Source organism: Lactuca virosa, chromosome 4, assembly GCF_052849685.1.
Source record: "Lactuca virosa cultivar CGN04683 chromosome 4, Lactuca_virosa_CGN04683_v6, whole genome shotgun sequence".
NCBI lineage: Eukaryota > Viridiplantae > Streptophyta > Magnoliopsida > Asterales > Asteraceae > Lactuca > Lactuca virosa.
Genome location: NC_136429.1, coordinates 25,640,026 through 25,658,472, shown reverse-complemented (window position 1 = coordinate 25,658,472; position 18,447 = coordinate 25,640,026).

Here is an 18,447-nt window from a genome sequence, read left to right as displayed (position 1 = left end):
CACATGGACTCGTCGAGTCCCTCAATGGACTCGTCGAGTCCCCTGTCCAGATAGCAAAAAAACGATTTTTTCAGCTTTTTTCAGCAAGCAGCATCAAGTATAATTTGAAAACAACCCATGGCTCTGATACCAGTGTTGGGTTTTGCATACTACAACATCCTATGGTGCACATACAACCCTAAATACCTTGGATCTATATTTTCACTAATTATACATGCAATGATGTTTCCAAGGTATTATGCCTATAACTAGCATGCAATTGTCATATACTATACAAGATACTAGTTAGGGTAACATACCTTTCATGTAGCTTGAAGTCCTGATGTATTTGGCCTCAAGAGCTTAGCCCCAATAGTTTGGAAGCCTCAAATGAAGTCACAACACATCATGAACAAAGGTGGAACTTGAGAGACAATTCCATGCACCCAAAAACCACTATGTTTCTCTAAGAAAAGTTGCACACGTTTTTGGTCATGAAGCAACATATGTATATGGTGGATTCTAAGGGTCATGGGTTTAACCCAAATCCATACCCATGGGTTTTATGATCCATGGTTCATGTGGCCCAACTCTTTATGTGTCCATACATAAACTTGGTCCAACTTGGATCATAAGCCCAACACATATAAATATAACTAATTATCATAATTAGTCCCCATAGATTTAATTAGTCTCTTTTGATCACAAAATTAATTCCAAATTAATTCTTGATCAATACTAATTAAAACATATGATTTCATATTAATATATTATAACTTATAATATATTAACAAATCATATATAACCTTCTCTCAAGAATCCATCCTAACAAATTGTCCTGATGATATGCAACCCAAATGGACCATGCTACTCTCGGGTCAAGTACATACCAATAATAGTTATGGGCTTAGACATCTAATCCAAAAACTTACTCATCAAATCATACACAACAATATGTTTTATAACACCAAGTTACTGGTGCGTTTACATATGTCAATGTGCTACCGACTTGTAACTACAACTCACACGTCTTGGTTTCAAGAATATAAGATATTATCGTCTCACGATCACTCGTGATAAAATCCATGAAGTGATACAAATGAGCATGGGTTTACTCCAATACTCAATTCTTATTCCAGGAGCACTCATGAACACTGCATCTATGTACTAGACAAACTACAGACCCATTCATGACAGTCTTGCCTCAATAGCTACTTCCAATGTATGATCGACTGTGGATGGTTTGAATAACCTAGTTATTCGGGAAGTCAAAACATGCAAAGTGAAACAGAAGAATAATACTAATCCTATATGGCCCAAAAACGTTTGAGTCATATTGATTACTAATTATTCATTGAATAATGTTTCGAATAATCAACTTAATACTTGAATTAAAATAATAGCTATGACATGCTCCAAGCATGCACACTATGTTTTTCTATGGTCAATACTTTGTGAAATAGATCAATTGAACACCTCTTCAATAAAAATCATTTCACAATTCCAAATCTTTATTACAGTGTAAGAATTCTAAATTCTTGTCACTCCCAAAATGTGTTAGATTCTAAACTATCATGCAATGATTCCTTTATAATGTCTAGGTACCAAAAGTCACTGAGACTTGACCAACGATATCACAAAGTATTCCTTTGGAGATTGTTGCAAGACAATTCCATGGAAGCGAAGTCTCAAATTCAACGTACATTCCTTTGAACATCCTTCTTGCATTAAGTTTTCTAATCTTTCACAGATTTAAAGAATACCTTCCAATGTATGGAAACATTTCCATATTCCCATTTTGACTATCACTTATGAACAAGAGTTACCTCATCTCAGAGTATGTCAATATGGTCCTTCCCAAAATTTTAAGATATACTTCCAACTGTCCATGAGCAACCAATCTTTTGTAAACTGTAGCGCCCATAGATTCGGGCTAGTCAATTTAGAGACGATAAGCTTCAAAAATGACTTTTTGATAGAGGATTATTTAGAATAAATAATCTTAACTAAGTTTTAGTATATGTCACAAGGTTTATGTACATATAAAGAACTCCGAAATCCGAGTTATAACGAAGAAGTTATGACCTTTCGAAGTTTCGCGACAAAACCGGCACGACACCGGGAATCGTAAAAAGTGAGTTTATGATAAAATACTTTTTAGCCTTAGGGGTCTAAATAAAAGTTCTAGAATACGTCACCACATACGCGTGGATATAAAGAACGTCAAAACGAAGTTCGTATGCAAAAGTTATGACCTTCCGAAGATGTAGCAGTCTAAGGGCATGACACGTGGCAGAAACTCTAATCAACCATGCTCCACGACGTGGACATGAGATCCACGACGTGGAATTGGTCAAGGACACTGATCAAGGCTAGAAAACACATGCGAAGTGTACGAGAGTGATGTGTTAAGACTCCACGACGTGGACATCAAATCCATGACGTGGAAAAGTCATTCGGACACCTTTCGAAGCTAGAACACAGATGGAAAGCCTACGAAGTGATTCAGCCATTCGCCATGACGTGGACATCAAATCCACGACGTGGACATGTTTTTGGCAGCCTATAAATAGCAAGATTGACCCTTTCTCTGCTTACACCAAACCTTATTTCCTCTCTCTCGTTTGCTGATGCCATTCCGTGTCCCGAGCCCGACGATCACGAACCGCAATCCGTTTCTAGTTAGACTCTATCAAAGAACGCTACAGGTGAGTGCATATTATTTTCATCTTACACATAGATATGAATTATTTTATATAAAATTTCATGCTATGTGTGCATATTATCTGAATACTTGTTGTCTATGCTGGATGATCAATTTTATATACGTTTTAAATGATTTAAACTGTATATGTATTTTATATTTACAAATATGTTGGGGTAAAACATGGGTAGATAAAATAGTTGGTGTGTGATGAAAAATGAGTTGGAAGATGAGATGAAAGGCGATATAGATCATGAGATGAGGGTGAGAGGTGAAAAGTGAAAAAAGCCTTTACCCAAACGTTGGCCCTGTCATCTAGCAGAGTATGGATGACAACCACGGACTATTCTAGACAGTCTAGTTGAACACTAGCAGGCTCGCAACCTGTAGGTGTTGTGAACGACGTGTTCATACGCTGTACTCTAAAAACCCATTGACATGTATTTTGGGTGGATTGCCGAAAATAATATTGTCGATAAATGAGCTATGGACTTAGCACCCGTTGTATAAACCCTGGCGACTATGCAGACTTAGTGCCTAAACCCTGGTGAATGTGGACTTAGTGCCTGTTGTATAAACCATGGCGACGATGGACTTCGTGTCGATTCCTTAGGATAATCCTTAGGAAAGAATGAACGAGGAATAGCTGATTCTTAGGGTAAATCCTTAAGAGTAAAGAAGATAATGGGGATGGGTAAATGGGTTAATTGTTTGATGATTAAACATAATAATTATATTATTGTGGGTTGAAAACCCTATGTACTCACCAGGTTTCCCAACCTGACCCACTCAGTATATTTGTATCACATGTGTCGATATGAAGTTACATTACACTAAGAGATTAAGGTGACATAAATCACTAGTGATAATGAATGTAAGTTCTGTTTATGCTTATGTTTCTGTATTGACGATGACATCCCAATGTTTTAAAATGAATAAAATACATTTCTTCGGAGATGCTTTGATAACGTATTTATTATGTTTTTCTGGGAACAAATTCCGCAACTCTTTTCTTTAAAAGGTTACTCTGATTTTCAAAATAAAGCATAAACAAATTGGTCTTTTCTGGCCGAGAAAATGGGGATGTCACATAAACCTCAGATTGTCCTCGACAATTGCTTAACCATTTTAGTCATATCCGGTTCTAGACCTTTTTCCCTCTTAATTCCCTAGGCATTTGGAAAATTTAGAATGGATGAATATTATAGCACATGTAATCGATCCTATATCTAAAGCATATGGGACACGATTCATGATGTCTCACATAAAGACATGCTACTAGACCAGTCTTTTGCTATAATATTTCTATTTCTATTTGCCATGTCCTCATAATTCGAATTATGAAAAGGGATGTCATAATCATAATCGAATTTTAGAACGCAAATAATATTTCTATATATAGAATTTCCTTATGTTGAACCATTCCAACATAACATTCATATATATACTTGACTAAATTTGATTAAAATCTCAATCTAAGCTTTTATAATTGAAATGAAGTATGAATTCCTTTCCCTTAATTATAGCAAAACAACTTTTCAAACCCTACAACTTGGCGAATTGAAACCTTTGTTTTCTATAATTAACATTGCTAACTTGCAACACTTAACATAATTGATTATGCTCCCACTAGCATAATAATTACTTTACTAGCATAATACTTATGCTCCCACTAGCTATGACATGTATCGAGAAATCAGCTGGACTTCTAGAAATCAATACTTACTAGCATAATACTTATGCTCCCACTAGCTATGACATGATACGAGATGTTTTGATAAGACTTTATCTAGGCTTCTCAAACTCATACACCTTTCCTTAGATAGCTCACATGTGTGTCTAAACAATTTAAGAACTTACAGCAATAAGTCTCAAGTGTTTAGACTTTTTGTCATTCCTCACAATTCGAATTATGAAAAGGTATGTCGTAATCATAATCAAATTTGAGAATACAACTATCACAACTTCTATCTCCTTAAAATCTACTTAGTGAAAGCGTTTCCTCACCATCATTTTCGTGAATCAGAGAGAAACCTTATGACACTTAGATTTTATGGTATATGTGTTTCTATACATGTGAATTTGTCAAACCATAATCACAAGACAAGGTTAGTGACAAATCCAAACTCATATGGACTGAACTTGTTCAATCTTAATTTCTTGCCACCTGGCAGCACAAGGGTCTGCCATCGCTTCCAAGTTGTTATGCAAACAACTGAGAACTCATAGAACTCACATGCATATTCAACCAACTGGAATGGCACAGAAACAAGAATATTTCAACACGACAGGTTACAAACCTCAAGTCGTGTGCTAGTGATAAACAATAGGTTTTCTTCTCGATTAGTTCTTGAAACTTGTCAAGATCTTTAAGACTCCCACTGACCTCTTGACATATAAGATTCTCTGTCAAGAACCATTCCTTGACAAAAAATATATTCAAGAGTTAGTGCGGATTCTTATCAAGACAAACACTTCACACAATTGTCCTTAGTTGGTTTTTGTTTTATCAAAAACATCACAACTTACCAATTTCAAATGTACAAGAGTAAAAAACTTTTACTCTACATTTGATAACTGTTTTAAACCTTTCTTAAGATTATGTCACTCAAGGCTCAATCTTGGAGTATGACTCTAAGACTTGTTTTGGAACGAAGTATGACTCATCTTCTTGATTTAACCCTTTCAACAATTCATGATTCCTCTTCTTAGCCATACAAATGCACTAAGATATCCTCAGAGGATCAATTGTGACATGGTTTTCATTATCATTAAGATGATCATTAAACACGATACTCAAGTACTCTCCCTTCTTTTCAGATTGGAAAAACTTTTATCTTTCTGCCCAATTTGATTCTTCTCATTCGTTCTGCCATACATTGAACCTTTTCCAATGTTTTAGAATTATACTTAAACTTGTAAGCATAACCATGTTTACTAAACTTTAGTAGATCATGACAAATAGTCTTATTGATCTTTGTGGTGGATCTTTACTAGCGCACACCCAGTGTACCCGATCCCCTAGTCCTTCACTTGACTCACATATACATGTGAACAAGGAATTAGTCTTAATTTACCAAAGATGAAAATTCTCATTCATCATACAATACAAGTTTCGTAATTCCAAGTTTCAATTCAATTGAAACTTGGGTGGTGAGAATCTTTCCATACTTGGTAAATTTTTGACATTACCACAAATGAAATAATCAAATCCGTATTCCAATATTGCCATCAATGGAAACATATAAGCAACAATTTTTCACAAATGTCATTGTAAGGAGAATTTTAAAATAAGATAAATTTCAAAAAATTTCTTTATTCATAAAAAAATTGCGGAAAACTTATCCTTACAATGCAAATACAAGTGAAAATATGTTGTTATCTATTCCTAAGCAATCTATCATAACTCTTAAGCAGCAGCTCAAAAATCTGATCATCGAACCATGCGATCGAAATCCATCTCTTCGCGATCAGACTCAGCATACTCTTCCTTTAAGCTTCCTTTCATTTCTTTGATTCTTCAAAACATCAAAATGTAAATACATTACATCATGTATGAAGAATCTCCAAATAGGATCTTAATAGAGTTAGATAGTGTACTTACCTGAAGCAGAGTCATACACTCTGACTTTACCATCCTTGTGGTCCTTCAGGTAGATACGGTAGCTTCGTAACCAAGGCCCCTTCTCTTGGCAATAGAAACATATGGTCTCTTTGGAATGGTACGCGGGACAATCTCAAACTTAGCCTTTCTCTTTACCATTTGGTCAAATGACTTGACCATGGCTGATCCCTTTCCATTGGGAAGAGAAAGCTTTTCTGGACTTTCAATACCATTGTCAATGTCCATGGAAGTTTGGTAAATAGACCTTCCAATCAAATTTGCTTTACCAGTGCGCCAACTCATTGTTGATTCAACAGCAACAAGCAAATATGTTAGATCAATAAGGGTCATGTCCTGGTCTCCCATATAGTAGTCCTTAAGGGAACCCGCTATATAATTTAGGAAGTGATTGAAGAACCCAGTCAACCACCAACTTCCTTGAGACTTCGACACCCAACTCTCCCAGCTTGTCAATATGTAACTTCATCTCCAAGATGTGAGCATATACAGACTTTCCTTCCTGCCAATAGCGCTTTGAGTGACCTAGAACTTGTGGGTTAGGGAGAATAATTGGAGGAGGTGCAGGAAGTGAAGTTCCACTAAAGCAAAAAGAAGGAATTAATCTTTCACCTTGATTGCCTTATGGAAAATCATCTTTATAAAGAAAGTTTTTTCAAAAGATTTGGGAAGACCATAATTGTCTGAACTTAGACATTTATGAGGGAGAAATTTAATTTTAGTTGATTTTAGTCCTTAATATAACACCCAAATGAAATATTAAGGCGAGGACCCAACACACTACTTTACAATTCAGAAGAGGGATGTCGTAATCCAAATTGCAAAATATTTGAAGGTAGGTAAATGACGATTTACCAATTTCCACCATGAAAAATGAAATTGATTATTAAGTTTTAAATGGATTGAAACTCCTAGATCCTTTGAGATTCATTGAACTTTTTAATGACATGTTTAAATATTGATTGTGCCCTTCAAGTTTATGACTGGGATGCCGAGGATCACAAACAAGGTGTGAATAACCATGCAAATTAGCTTGGTAGACCAAATGTTACAACCACCTAATCAATGTGTCGGTTAACCACACACGCTCCATTGATCTAAGATTAACATCAAGCTACACTTTGCCACGTACTTTCAGTCCCAGATTCGTGTGTTGGTTAACCACACGCGCTCTACTAACGACTTAACAAGGTGTAAAGTGCAATTTCATGGGTTAGCACCAAATTCACATTTTCCTAAGTAACTAATATTGGAAATGTATAAGTGTTTAGTTACTTAGTATTTCATTATACTTTTAATGAGAATTTAAATGTCCTATCAAACCCGCTCGGCTAACGACCCTCCACCAGTCAAGGAAGCGGTGGGTGAGATTGGACACCCATTAAACTGCCATTTTATAGGCAGTAACCTTATACCCCCCTTATAGACCGGCTTCATGAATGAGGCCTACTAACGGTAAGACTGACTTTTACTCTTATACATATATATACATATATATATATATATATATATATATTAAACCTATAATATTATAATAGTATAAGGGTTGAATTTTAAATTTTTAAAATTCTAGGGTTTTGAACTAAATGTTTTAAAAGTTAGACTTTTACATTTACAAATTCCAAAACTTGAGGGCAAGTTTTGAACTATTCAAAAACTTTTGGAATCCATAACTTATGAGTTTAATGTAGGTTTTAAGAAAAGACTTTTCACATTCCATAACTTGAGGACAAGTTATGGAGTTCATAAAACCATTTATGGGAAAAAAAAATTCAAGTTCATAACCTATGATTTTAATGATCCTTTTTAAAAGAAAATTTTTCATTTTCCATAACTTGAGGACAAGTTATGGAATTCATCAAAATCCATTTAGATCAAAAATTCTAACAAGAAAAACAATCAATTTCTCTATGATCTAAATTAAACTCATAAGAACAAGACAATTCATATCAAACAAATTTCATGTGATTAGCCTAACCATATAAACTAATACAAAACATGAAATTTTGACAATTATCTTTTTAAATTGGATTAGCATGATCATTACCACATCAAAAATAGGTTTATAAGTTCAAAAACAGCTTAGGGTAATGATCCTAGTCCAATTCCAGCCAAAAAACTCGAAAAAATGCATTATGGGGCACCAACTCATCTAGTGTATGAACCAACTCGGCGAGTTGGATGAATTTGTGCTTGGACTCGGCGAGTCCACTGTCCAGAACAGCAGAAAATCGATTTTTAAGGAATTTTCAAGCAAGTAGCATCAAGTATAACTGAAAACAACCCTAGGCTCTGATACCACTGATGGGTTTTCAGCATTCTAACACTCCTAAGGTGTACATGCAACCCTAAATACCTTGGATCTATGTTTTCTCTATTATACATGCAAACTTTCATCTTCCAAGGTATTACCCTAACTAGCATACAAGCTTTGATACTTGGGTAATAAAACAAGTTAGATAACATACCTTTTGTTGTAGCTTGATATCCTTGATGTATTTGGCCTTTAAGAACTTAGCACCAATAGTGTGAATGCCTCAAATGGAATCACAACACATCTAGGACAAAAGGGTGACATTTGAGAGAAAATACTAGCCACATAAAAACCGTCCATATGGACTCCAAGAACATTGGTGGCAATTTTGGCTATAGAACAACATATTTATATGTGGGATTCCAAAGGTCATGGGTTAACCCACACCCATACTCATGGGTTTATGATCCATGGTTCATGTGGCCCAACTCTTAGTCCAACATGGATCAATAGCCCAATACATATGTTTCACTAATTACCATAATTAGTCCCCATAGATTTAATTAGTCCCTTTTTATCACTAAATTAATTCCAAACTAATTCTTGATCAATACTAATTAATACATATGATTTCATATTAATATATTATAACTTATAATATATTAATAAATCATAAATAACCTCTTCTCAAAAGTCCATCCTAACAAATTGTCCTGATGATATGCAACCCAAATGGACCATGCTACTCTCGGGTCAAGTACATACCAATTATAGTTATGGGCTTAGACACCTAATCCAACAGTCTCAACTCATGACATTGGCTACCGGGAGTGTTAAAGACTTGACTTGGCTGTTCCATCAAGTTAGACCTCTATAGGTGAAGGTGCATGCTGCAAATTTCACTTTGCTAGACTCGGGTCACGTACAGGTCTTGAATATTGATTCGGTTTTCTCGAACCAACTGGTTAAGGCGATAACACACTGGTGCCATCAAAAGACTTGGGTTTAGCGTTAGTGAAATCCTTATAGGAACACTTTCTCGGGTGTCATTGTCTACCTCCGAGGTTAAGAGGATTGGTACCACTCCCCGATCCGCTAGTTCTGTTGTTATTGATCTGCGATATGGCGGCAGCCACAGCGGCGGTTACTGCTGCTTGGAAGACAGCAGGGTCAAATTGGGGTGGTGGTGGCGGTGGTGGATTTGTCGAAGTGCTGTTTTTCTTCCTGTTGGACTTCTTTGGAGCCATCTTTCTTTAAAATGATTTAAGAGAAAAGTATGATAAGTCCTCTATAGTGGTCATGAGTCAGGTGATACTGAACAAGGTATATATTATCCTGACAGTTATAGTGTTCTATTAAGCGATTTACAGAGGAAGTCTACTAATACAGGTAAACAATCGCCATGAAATTAATAGCAACACTTGGAATGAATTTATACAATGTGATTTGTGCCAGATTCCCCCTATAATCACATAGTGTACGCAATTTATATATAACTAAAATCAAATAGACCTTCGACTAAGTGATCCTACTCTAAGTCCACAACCAAACAAGGAATAGGAAGTAAAGTTAAATCACATATTCTGAGTCTATGAAATCTTACTTATATATAACTTAGATATATACACTTATCAATTATAGATCTATTAGTAAGATTTCTTTTTTTTCACGTAGTCGGCTCTAGTGTTATAGTGCTATAAAATACTCCTATAGTATTTTAACTGTATGTACGGTTCTATTGTTTCCTTTGTATAGATTTTGGTATGTTTTAGACTTGTTGCAACACCACTATTACTCCCAAACACATGTTGGTCGTATCTCAAATAAATATAGTTGATCAGGCTATATTTATCCCAGATATGATTACATAACCGTCCAGGTTTAACCGTAGTGTACAACATCTAAATACTTTTGTTTTGTTCTTCTTGTGATACTGTTTCTGGTATGTATGCATACTTGCATACTTCTTATAAAATACTTATATTTCAAAAGTATACATTTAGTTCAGAGCGCTTCGGCCCCATAGCATTTATAGTTGTATATCATGTAAGGTTTGATATACTTAGTTCACTATAAACAATGCTCTGATACCAATCCGTCACACCCCCAAACCGGAACGGCGGAAACATTCGGGGGCGGAGGACGTCATGTACAGTATCACAACAACTGCATAATAGTAATCAAATCAAACACAACCATTACACTGATAGAACATAGTATTTGCATATGTTCGATACATTGTTTGTATGACATCCAAAATGTATAACAAAAGTATAAAAGACGCGACTCTAAAAGCTCCGTCTTCTCAAAAACCTACGGGTGTACCTGTCTATCGGTTCCCTGAGAATACAAGTGGTTTTGAAAGTGTATCAAGATTTAAGTTGGTGAGTTCATAAGTATGTTTTTGTAATGGAAACTTGTCTTTGATCTTTGGGAATATGTTCATATGTTCTTCAAGAAAATCCAATATTTTCTTTAGTATTGAAAAGTAGTCTTAGGCCTTAAGACCAAAATGTACGTTTGTGACTGTATTCCGTAATAGTATAACAGATTAGTGTTTGATATGAAACCCTTGTATGAAAACCTTTGTATGTATGCCTGGATACCACCAGTAGTAATGTATAGTAGTGTACTGTAGTTTCATTAATTAAAATAAAATTGTTTGTTTGAAAACCCTGGAATCCTCCAGTTGTAATGTAGTGTAGTTTTATTGTTTAAAATAAAACTGTTTGAAGAATGAAATCCTGTAAACAAATGTTTTAGTTTTCACTGTTGTGAGTTTCGTATAACCATGCTTGATATGACTAGTGACCTCTACGATGTTCTTCAGGCATCAGAAACGTTATGACATTTGTCACCCCAGGCCTGCCGGCCTAACTATAGCTAACAGTTTACGTGCGGGATTGTCAGTCCCATATAGATCTATACACAAATTCACGCTCTCCCTCCAGGAGACTCTGGTTATATTGTAAAGTATTTAGCCCTGTACCCTGGTGGGTACAATGAAGTAGTGCCTCCCAACCCTGTATTAACTAGTTTATGTGTATTGTTGTAGTGTTCTCTTGTATTTGAATACGTATGTATAACCTTTTAGTGATGTACTTTTAATGTAAAATAATTATACTTAAATAATTATTTAGTAATGTTTCCTTGTAACAGGAAAATTTTGTGGTGTTCCATAAACTATATCTACCATAGTTTATATGTTTGTTTCTGAATAATGTTCTTGAACTGGTAAAATAGTGTAATGTATCCCAAACTATACCTATTATTGTTTGTATGTTTGTTCTTGTTTCTTGTATTGTACTTGGAAAACTTTTGCAGTTTAGTTGTATTGAAGGAAAAACACCCTTTTGCTCGACATGGTACAAAAGGGTTAAAATATAAATATTTTAACGAGATGTAGTGAAATCTCTGTTTGAATCCATTGCAAAGGTTTTGAAACGGTTGAAAACCTATGTATAAAAACATAGAAATCCTTGTGTTTTACTTGTATTCCCCCCTAAAAACATTGAAAAACAGTAAAATGTAGGGGTATGAACTCACTTTTAGTATGTGTTTGTCGCTGGATAGCGGAACTGTAGAGATGACCCTAAGAATATTTTAGAGATGACGTACGCGGAACTAACGGTATCCTAAGAATATTTAAACATATAATTGTATTTAAATTAGCGAAACCATTAATTAAAGTGTTAGAAAACACTTGTTTTGTGTTGAGGGTAATTACCGAGAATGGCACAAGTGTTGAAGAGTTTTCGTTTCAAAGGAGTTCTAGGCCGAAAACGGTTCTCGGCCGAACACAGTTTTCGGTCCTGGGCTGTTTTCGGTCACTTAAAGATTTGAAGGATGTTCTTGGTGAAAATATGAAGATTTGAAGGTTTTCACTTGAGGGGTTTTGAATGTTCTTGGATGATCCTTGGGAGCAAAATGAGAGTATTTTTGAGTGAAAAGGGTGAGAAATGATCAAGTTTTCGAAGGAAAAACTTATACACCGTTGGGTTTTCGGCCGGAAAGGGGTTCTCGGCCGAAATCTGTTTTCGGTCCCAAGGTTTTCGGCCGAAAACAGATTGCTATAACGAGAGTTTGCGGTTCCAAGGGGAAAAACATTGATTTTCGAGTGTTTTTGGTTCCGAAAACTTATTTAAACTTTATTTATATAATTTAAATTATTTTCTAACCTTTACGAACTTAACGGAATAACTAAAACTCGAATTTTATTTATCGGATTTTACTTTTGCTGACTTGGAAAGTATCGGGTTGTCACACAAGAGTTACACAAAGCACAATGCAAGCAACATTCGTGCAGTAACCTTCCAACCCATGAACTATCATAGAGCATTCAGCCCACATACCACAACTCATGCTATCCACATCCACCCTCACTGCCGGCTGCCTTATGCATGCAAATTATACACAGAACAGGATCTAACAGACTGTCGAATAATAGACTTTACCCTAGGACCACAACCAAACAAGGAACACGAAATAAGGCCGAATCAATTATTCTAAGGCTATAAGATCCTAACTGTATACAATTTTTAAAGCATACACTTAGCAGTTACTAATACCAATAGTCATTCCCATTCCAGCATAGCATCCACTATCTCCAAGGCTACAAGCATCATAAAACAGGCCAATCTATCGCTGACTAATCAACGGGTGTGTGCGCTGTGATCAAGCCATGCATACCCCACATAATCCACATAATCACATAAAACATATCAATCACATAAGCCATGCATATAAACATATAAGGATGTTGTGGACTCCCTCCATGGTCTTACTCCAGGATGTCGTGGGCTCCCCCCAAGGTCTTATACCTATGTGTCATGGGCTCCCCCCATGGTCTTTACCTGGAATGCCATGGGCTCCCCCGTATGGTCTAATATCCAAGTGTCATGGGCTCCCTCATGGTCTTTACCTGGAATGCCATGGGCTCCCCGACATGGTCTGATATCCAATAGCCACGGGCTCCCCCCGGGGTCTTCCATGCAAGTAACACAGAGTCATCTAGCATACCACATATCACATAAACAACTATCATACCACATAACATATAACGGGCCGGCCTTGGTGACTTAGACCCATTGGTATGGTGAGGAGACTCACCTCGAATGCAGAAGCTTCCCAAATGAAATTCTTAGTTGCTGCCCCACCAGCTTCCCTAGCTATCACTACCAATCAATATACCTAATTAGCAATTGGGTTCCATGCTATAATCCTTAATCTATACATGGGGTAAAATGAACATTCTACCTCTGGCCCTGTATGATCCAAAACTAAGGCTCAATCCCAAAACAAAAGCCCAACACTATAATGTCCATAAATCCATCAATGGCCCAATTTTCCAAATTGGGCCCCAACCTCCTATAGGCCTTATCCTAAGCCCATAATCTCTTTCATTATAATTTAGTTTAATCCAAGCACCCCTTGGGACTAACTTGTCCAAAGTCAAATTCATAGTCAACGCTTCGAGTTGACTTAACTTGTCGATTTACCTATCAACTCGTCGAGTCCACCCCAAAGTCAGAATCGCGATATTGCGATCCAACTCGTCGAGTTTTCCTATAACTCATCAAGTTCCTCCGTTTCCAACAGAATTGGGATAATCCCAAACCAACTCGTCGAGTTCACCCATGAACTCGTCGAGTTCTTCAGTCTGCCAACCCACTTAATGCATTAAGTCATTTTTCTTGAATTCAAAGGTTCCAGACCTGAGATCCCCATCCTTAGAGATGTCTAGAAGGGTAAAGTTTCCAACTTTTCCACCAAGGATCGTCTAATAAGCTCTAAACCCAAACCCTTGTCCCCTTAAGGAGGGTCTTGACCCATTAAGCCCTTAAACTCTCACTCCAATGTCTCGAAACACAGATCTAAGGTCCTAAGGTGGTTTAATCACGTAAAGTTTCCAACTTTACGTCCATGCATGCTAGAACACTCTCTAAGGTTCATTTTTAGCTTCATAGTGGACATATTTCATGAAAGAGACATGGAGGCTATTAAAGTTTGCAACTTTAATCCTCTAGAGTTCATGTAGGGGTCAGATCTACATCCTCAACCCTTAGAAACCTCTTTTTTTAGGATACTCAGGTCAAATTCCCAAAACCAAGCCAAAACAACCAGAAACGAGATCTACCAACTACATGTAAAGGTTGTGACTTTATACCTCAAAGATGTAGCCTTTTTATGTAGAGTTTCTGGATCCAAGATCACTCCTCCAAGCTTGATACTTCTCTCTTCAAGACTTCCTTCAAGAATCACTCTAAAGCTCAAAAAACTCAATGGACAAGGAGGGAGGCGGTTCTAGGGTTTCCTCTGGACAAGGAGGCTGGTAAGGAGGCCAGCCCCAAAAGTTAAGTCCTTTAAATAGGTTACAATTCCCGAAAAATTAGGGTTTTCATTTCCAACGCCAACTCGTCGAGTTGGGGCTCCCCAACTCGTCGAGTAGGTCCTCCAATCTACACAGGTGGAAAGCCTTGTACTTGACGAGTTGGAGCCTCCAAACTTGTCGAGTTCCTTGCAATACTTCAAAATAATAAGAATAAATTCATACCATAAGATTTCCCGAATGAACATTCGCTTTCCATGAAAACCTGAGCTGGAAAATTACCTAAATGACCCTTGATTCCGAAACACAAACTGAATGCCCAAACTATCCGAATTACCTTAACCATTCCGACTGAGTCTAGGACCCAACTCCTCTAGGGTCTGAAACTTGTTAATGCTCAGTCCTTTAATCACCAACTCAAAATGGGAACAGTGTGGAATAGGATGTTACAACTCTCCCCCACTTAAATTAGATTTCGTCCTCGAAATTCGTCCTTACCTTCCCTAGCACATCCAACAGTCTGGTCAATACCTCCACAACTCGGAATAATACAACTCTCCCAAAGCAACTGAAACCAACCCTAGAAGGACTTATCAAACCTGAAATGGAACGAACCTTAGGCCCTTGCAGAAGACCACCTCTACCTTTTCCGGAACCCTACATCTCCAATTGCTTTGTCTTCCCGATAGGCCACCCGCACAGAAATATTATCAGACTATTTCCACAAGGAAACACGCTTAAACAAAATACTCTTCAACCTGTAAATCTTGATGCTTTCAAAAGAACAAAATTACTGATCATAACAGCTGCAGAACTCTTATACTTGGTAGAAGGCTCAAATAGTCCTTTGAGTAAAAGATTCACCCCTGCACGGTTAGACTCAGACGAGAGCTGCGTAACAGGGTCTAATCAGCCACTCTGAGATTATTTAATCCAACTGCAAACAACTTAGCATATACCCCGAATGACAAGCAACTCCACACACGGATCCCAAATCACTGAAACCACTCCAACTCAACTTGCTGCCACATAGCTGCTTTCCTTAAAAACAATCGGGACCTCCCTGGTCCCAACTTGTCTGCCAACTGCCCGGAACACCGGGCACCTACCCGATTGCTGAGCGAAAATACACACAATGCAGCCTCGCGTGCCTTCCGAAAAGAATTCTGACTGGCAAGACTTGATCAAAACACCTTGCTACCAAAACTTCACCGCTGCCTCGTATCATACACGATCACTAACAACCCATCTCTTCCTAATTTGAAACATGTCGCTGCTCAATTACAGATAGAACCATCCGAAGACACACCATAATGGCTCATACGACATCATACTAACCCATTCCTTACTCTTGAACCTTGCGATTGATGCCCTCAGCATAAAAATATCTCCACCTTTATCCCCCTAGAACAAAAATCTTGCACTGAATACACACGGACTCTGATTCGGGATCTTACCTAAAACCAAATCGATACTTCGCTCCTACCCCAAGATCTATGAATCTGCATTTGCATATTGCACCACAACTTCCCGACATCCCTTACTTGACCGATATATAAATACCCTTAAGCCAATCCCCGAGACTAGGAAAAATTTGAGAGAGGAGAGGGGATATGAAATTTTCAGCTATCTCTTTAGAAAGAGGAGTAGCCGAAAATTTAAGCCTAAGGTGTAACATTAAAGTTTGGGTAAGCTCCTATTTTAGTCCTTATGTTAAATTATTTTCAAAGTGGTCCTTTTCTAGTACGTGGGGCGTACTCTATTAGTACGCTTAGCGTACTAGCCTCCTGATGATCATGGATCCCATCCACATACGCTGGGCATACGTGGAGTACGCATGACGTACGCAGGCCTGGGACAAACCCTAATTTTTTAGGGTTTGTGCCCTATTTAAGCACCTTAAACTCAACTCTTGGCCATTTTAGGCCAACCTCCATATCTTCTAAACCCTAATCTCGCCTGTAGCCCTTGTTTGGTGCTTTTGAGCTCTTGTGAAGAATTTTGGTGTGTTCTTGTGCATTTTGAAGTGGTAGGAGGAGATTGAAGACTCATTCCTTGGAGTGGAGCTTAGAGATCCAGAGTTAGCATCTTCATTTCGAGCCATTTGAGGTATAAAGTTCTTAGCTTGACAACTCCTTGTGTAGATCTAGTTTGGGTTTGGTTATGGCTTATTTTGGTCCCTTTTGGTTGGTCCTTGTGAGTAAAGGTTGTTTCAGAAGCTTAGCCCTTAGATCTAAACATTTTAAGGGTCCCTTATGAATAAAATGCAAGCTTTATGGTGTATCTTGACCCATGCATGTGTTGAGACCTTTGTTAAGCTCTTTTTGAGCTCTTGAGCCCCATTAAGCCATGAATGCACGTAAAGTTGCCAACTTTACGTGATAAGTCATCTTTAGGGACAAGATTTGGGAGTTTGGATGAAGGACTTAGCGGGTTAAGTGCTTAATGGAGTGAATTGGCACACTAGGGAGTACGCAGGGCGTACCCAGCTGGTACGCTGCACGTACTAGCCCCAGATGGAGTACGTTAAGCATACGAGCTGAGTACGCCTCGCGTACTCAACAGATGGGCCTTGGACTTGACTTTTTCGGTATTGGGCCAATGTTTGGGCTTCCATTGTTTGGGCCTTATTGGATCAACATACTTATGTGTTGGACTTTGGACTAGCATGTTGGGCTTCCTTGGATTTTAGGCCCATGATGGGTTTAGGCCCAATTTGGAATATTAGGCCATAATTGGGCCTTGGGTTGCCAAATAGAATTTAGGCCTTCATAGTAGTTGAATTGGGTCTTGGCCTTGGGCCAAGCTAGATAAAGGGTAAAATGGTCTTTTTCCCTAGTTATGGGCCCAAAAGATTAGACTGGTGGTTATGGATTGGGATCCAATTAATGATTGGATGTTATTGGTATTGATAGCGTGGGGATTTGCCGGACCAGCAGACATAGATTTATCTGAGTGATTCAGCAGCTTAAGCTAAGTTTCCTCACCGTTTTTAGCGGTTCGAAGGCATCAATTCTGGCCCATGGTTTATTATGTTAGGATGCTAGATGTCTGCATGACTCTTGCATGTGTTATGTGTTGGTATGCTTACCAGACAAGGCCCAATGTCGGGTGGGGCCCAATGACTATATTGTATGCTATTGTCTTTATGATTATTGTGTGTGTTCATATAATTATATGTTTATATGTTTATATATGCACCGGGCGGGGCCCGATGTCAGGCAAGGCCTGATGACTGAAAGATCTGTATACCGAGTGGGGCCCGATGCCGTGGGGAGGGACCAGGCGCTGGGCGAGGCCGATGTAGGGCGGGGGCCCACTATGTGTTTATTAAGTATGGTATGTGGTAGTTTGGGGAACTCACTAAGCTTTGTGGTTGCGGTTTTTAGTTTATATTTCAGGTACTTATGGTTCGAAAGGGAAGAGTTTGGGTTGATTGTAGAGCACACACCATATTATTCCGCATTTTGTGATTTACTCTGATATTTTATGATCTATTGATACACTTTGTTCCACCTTGGATTCATGATGATTTTTTGGGATTACAGTTTTATTAACTT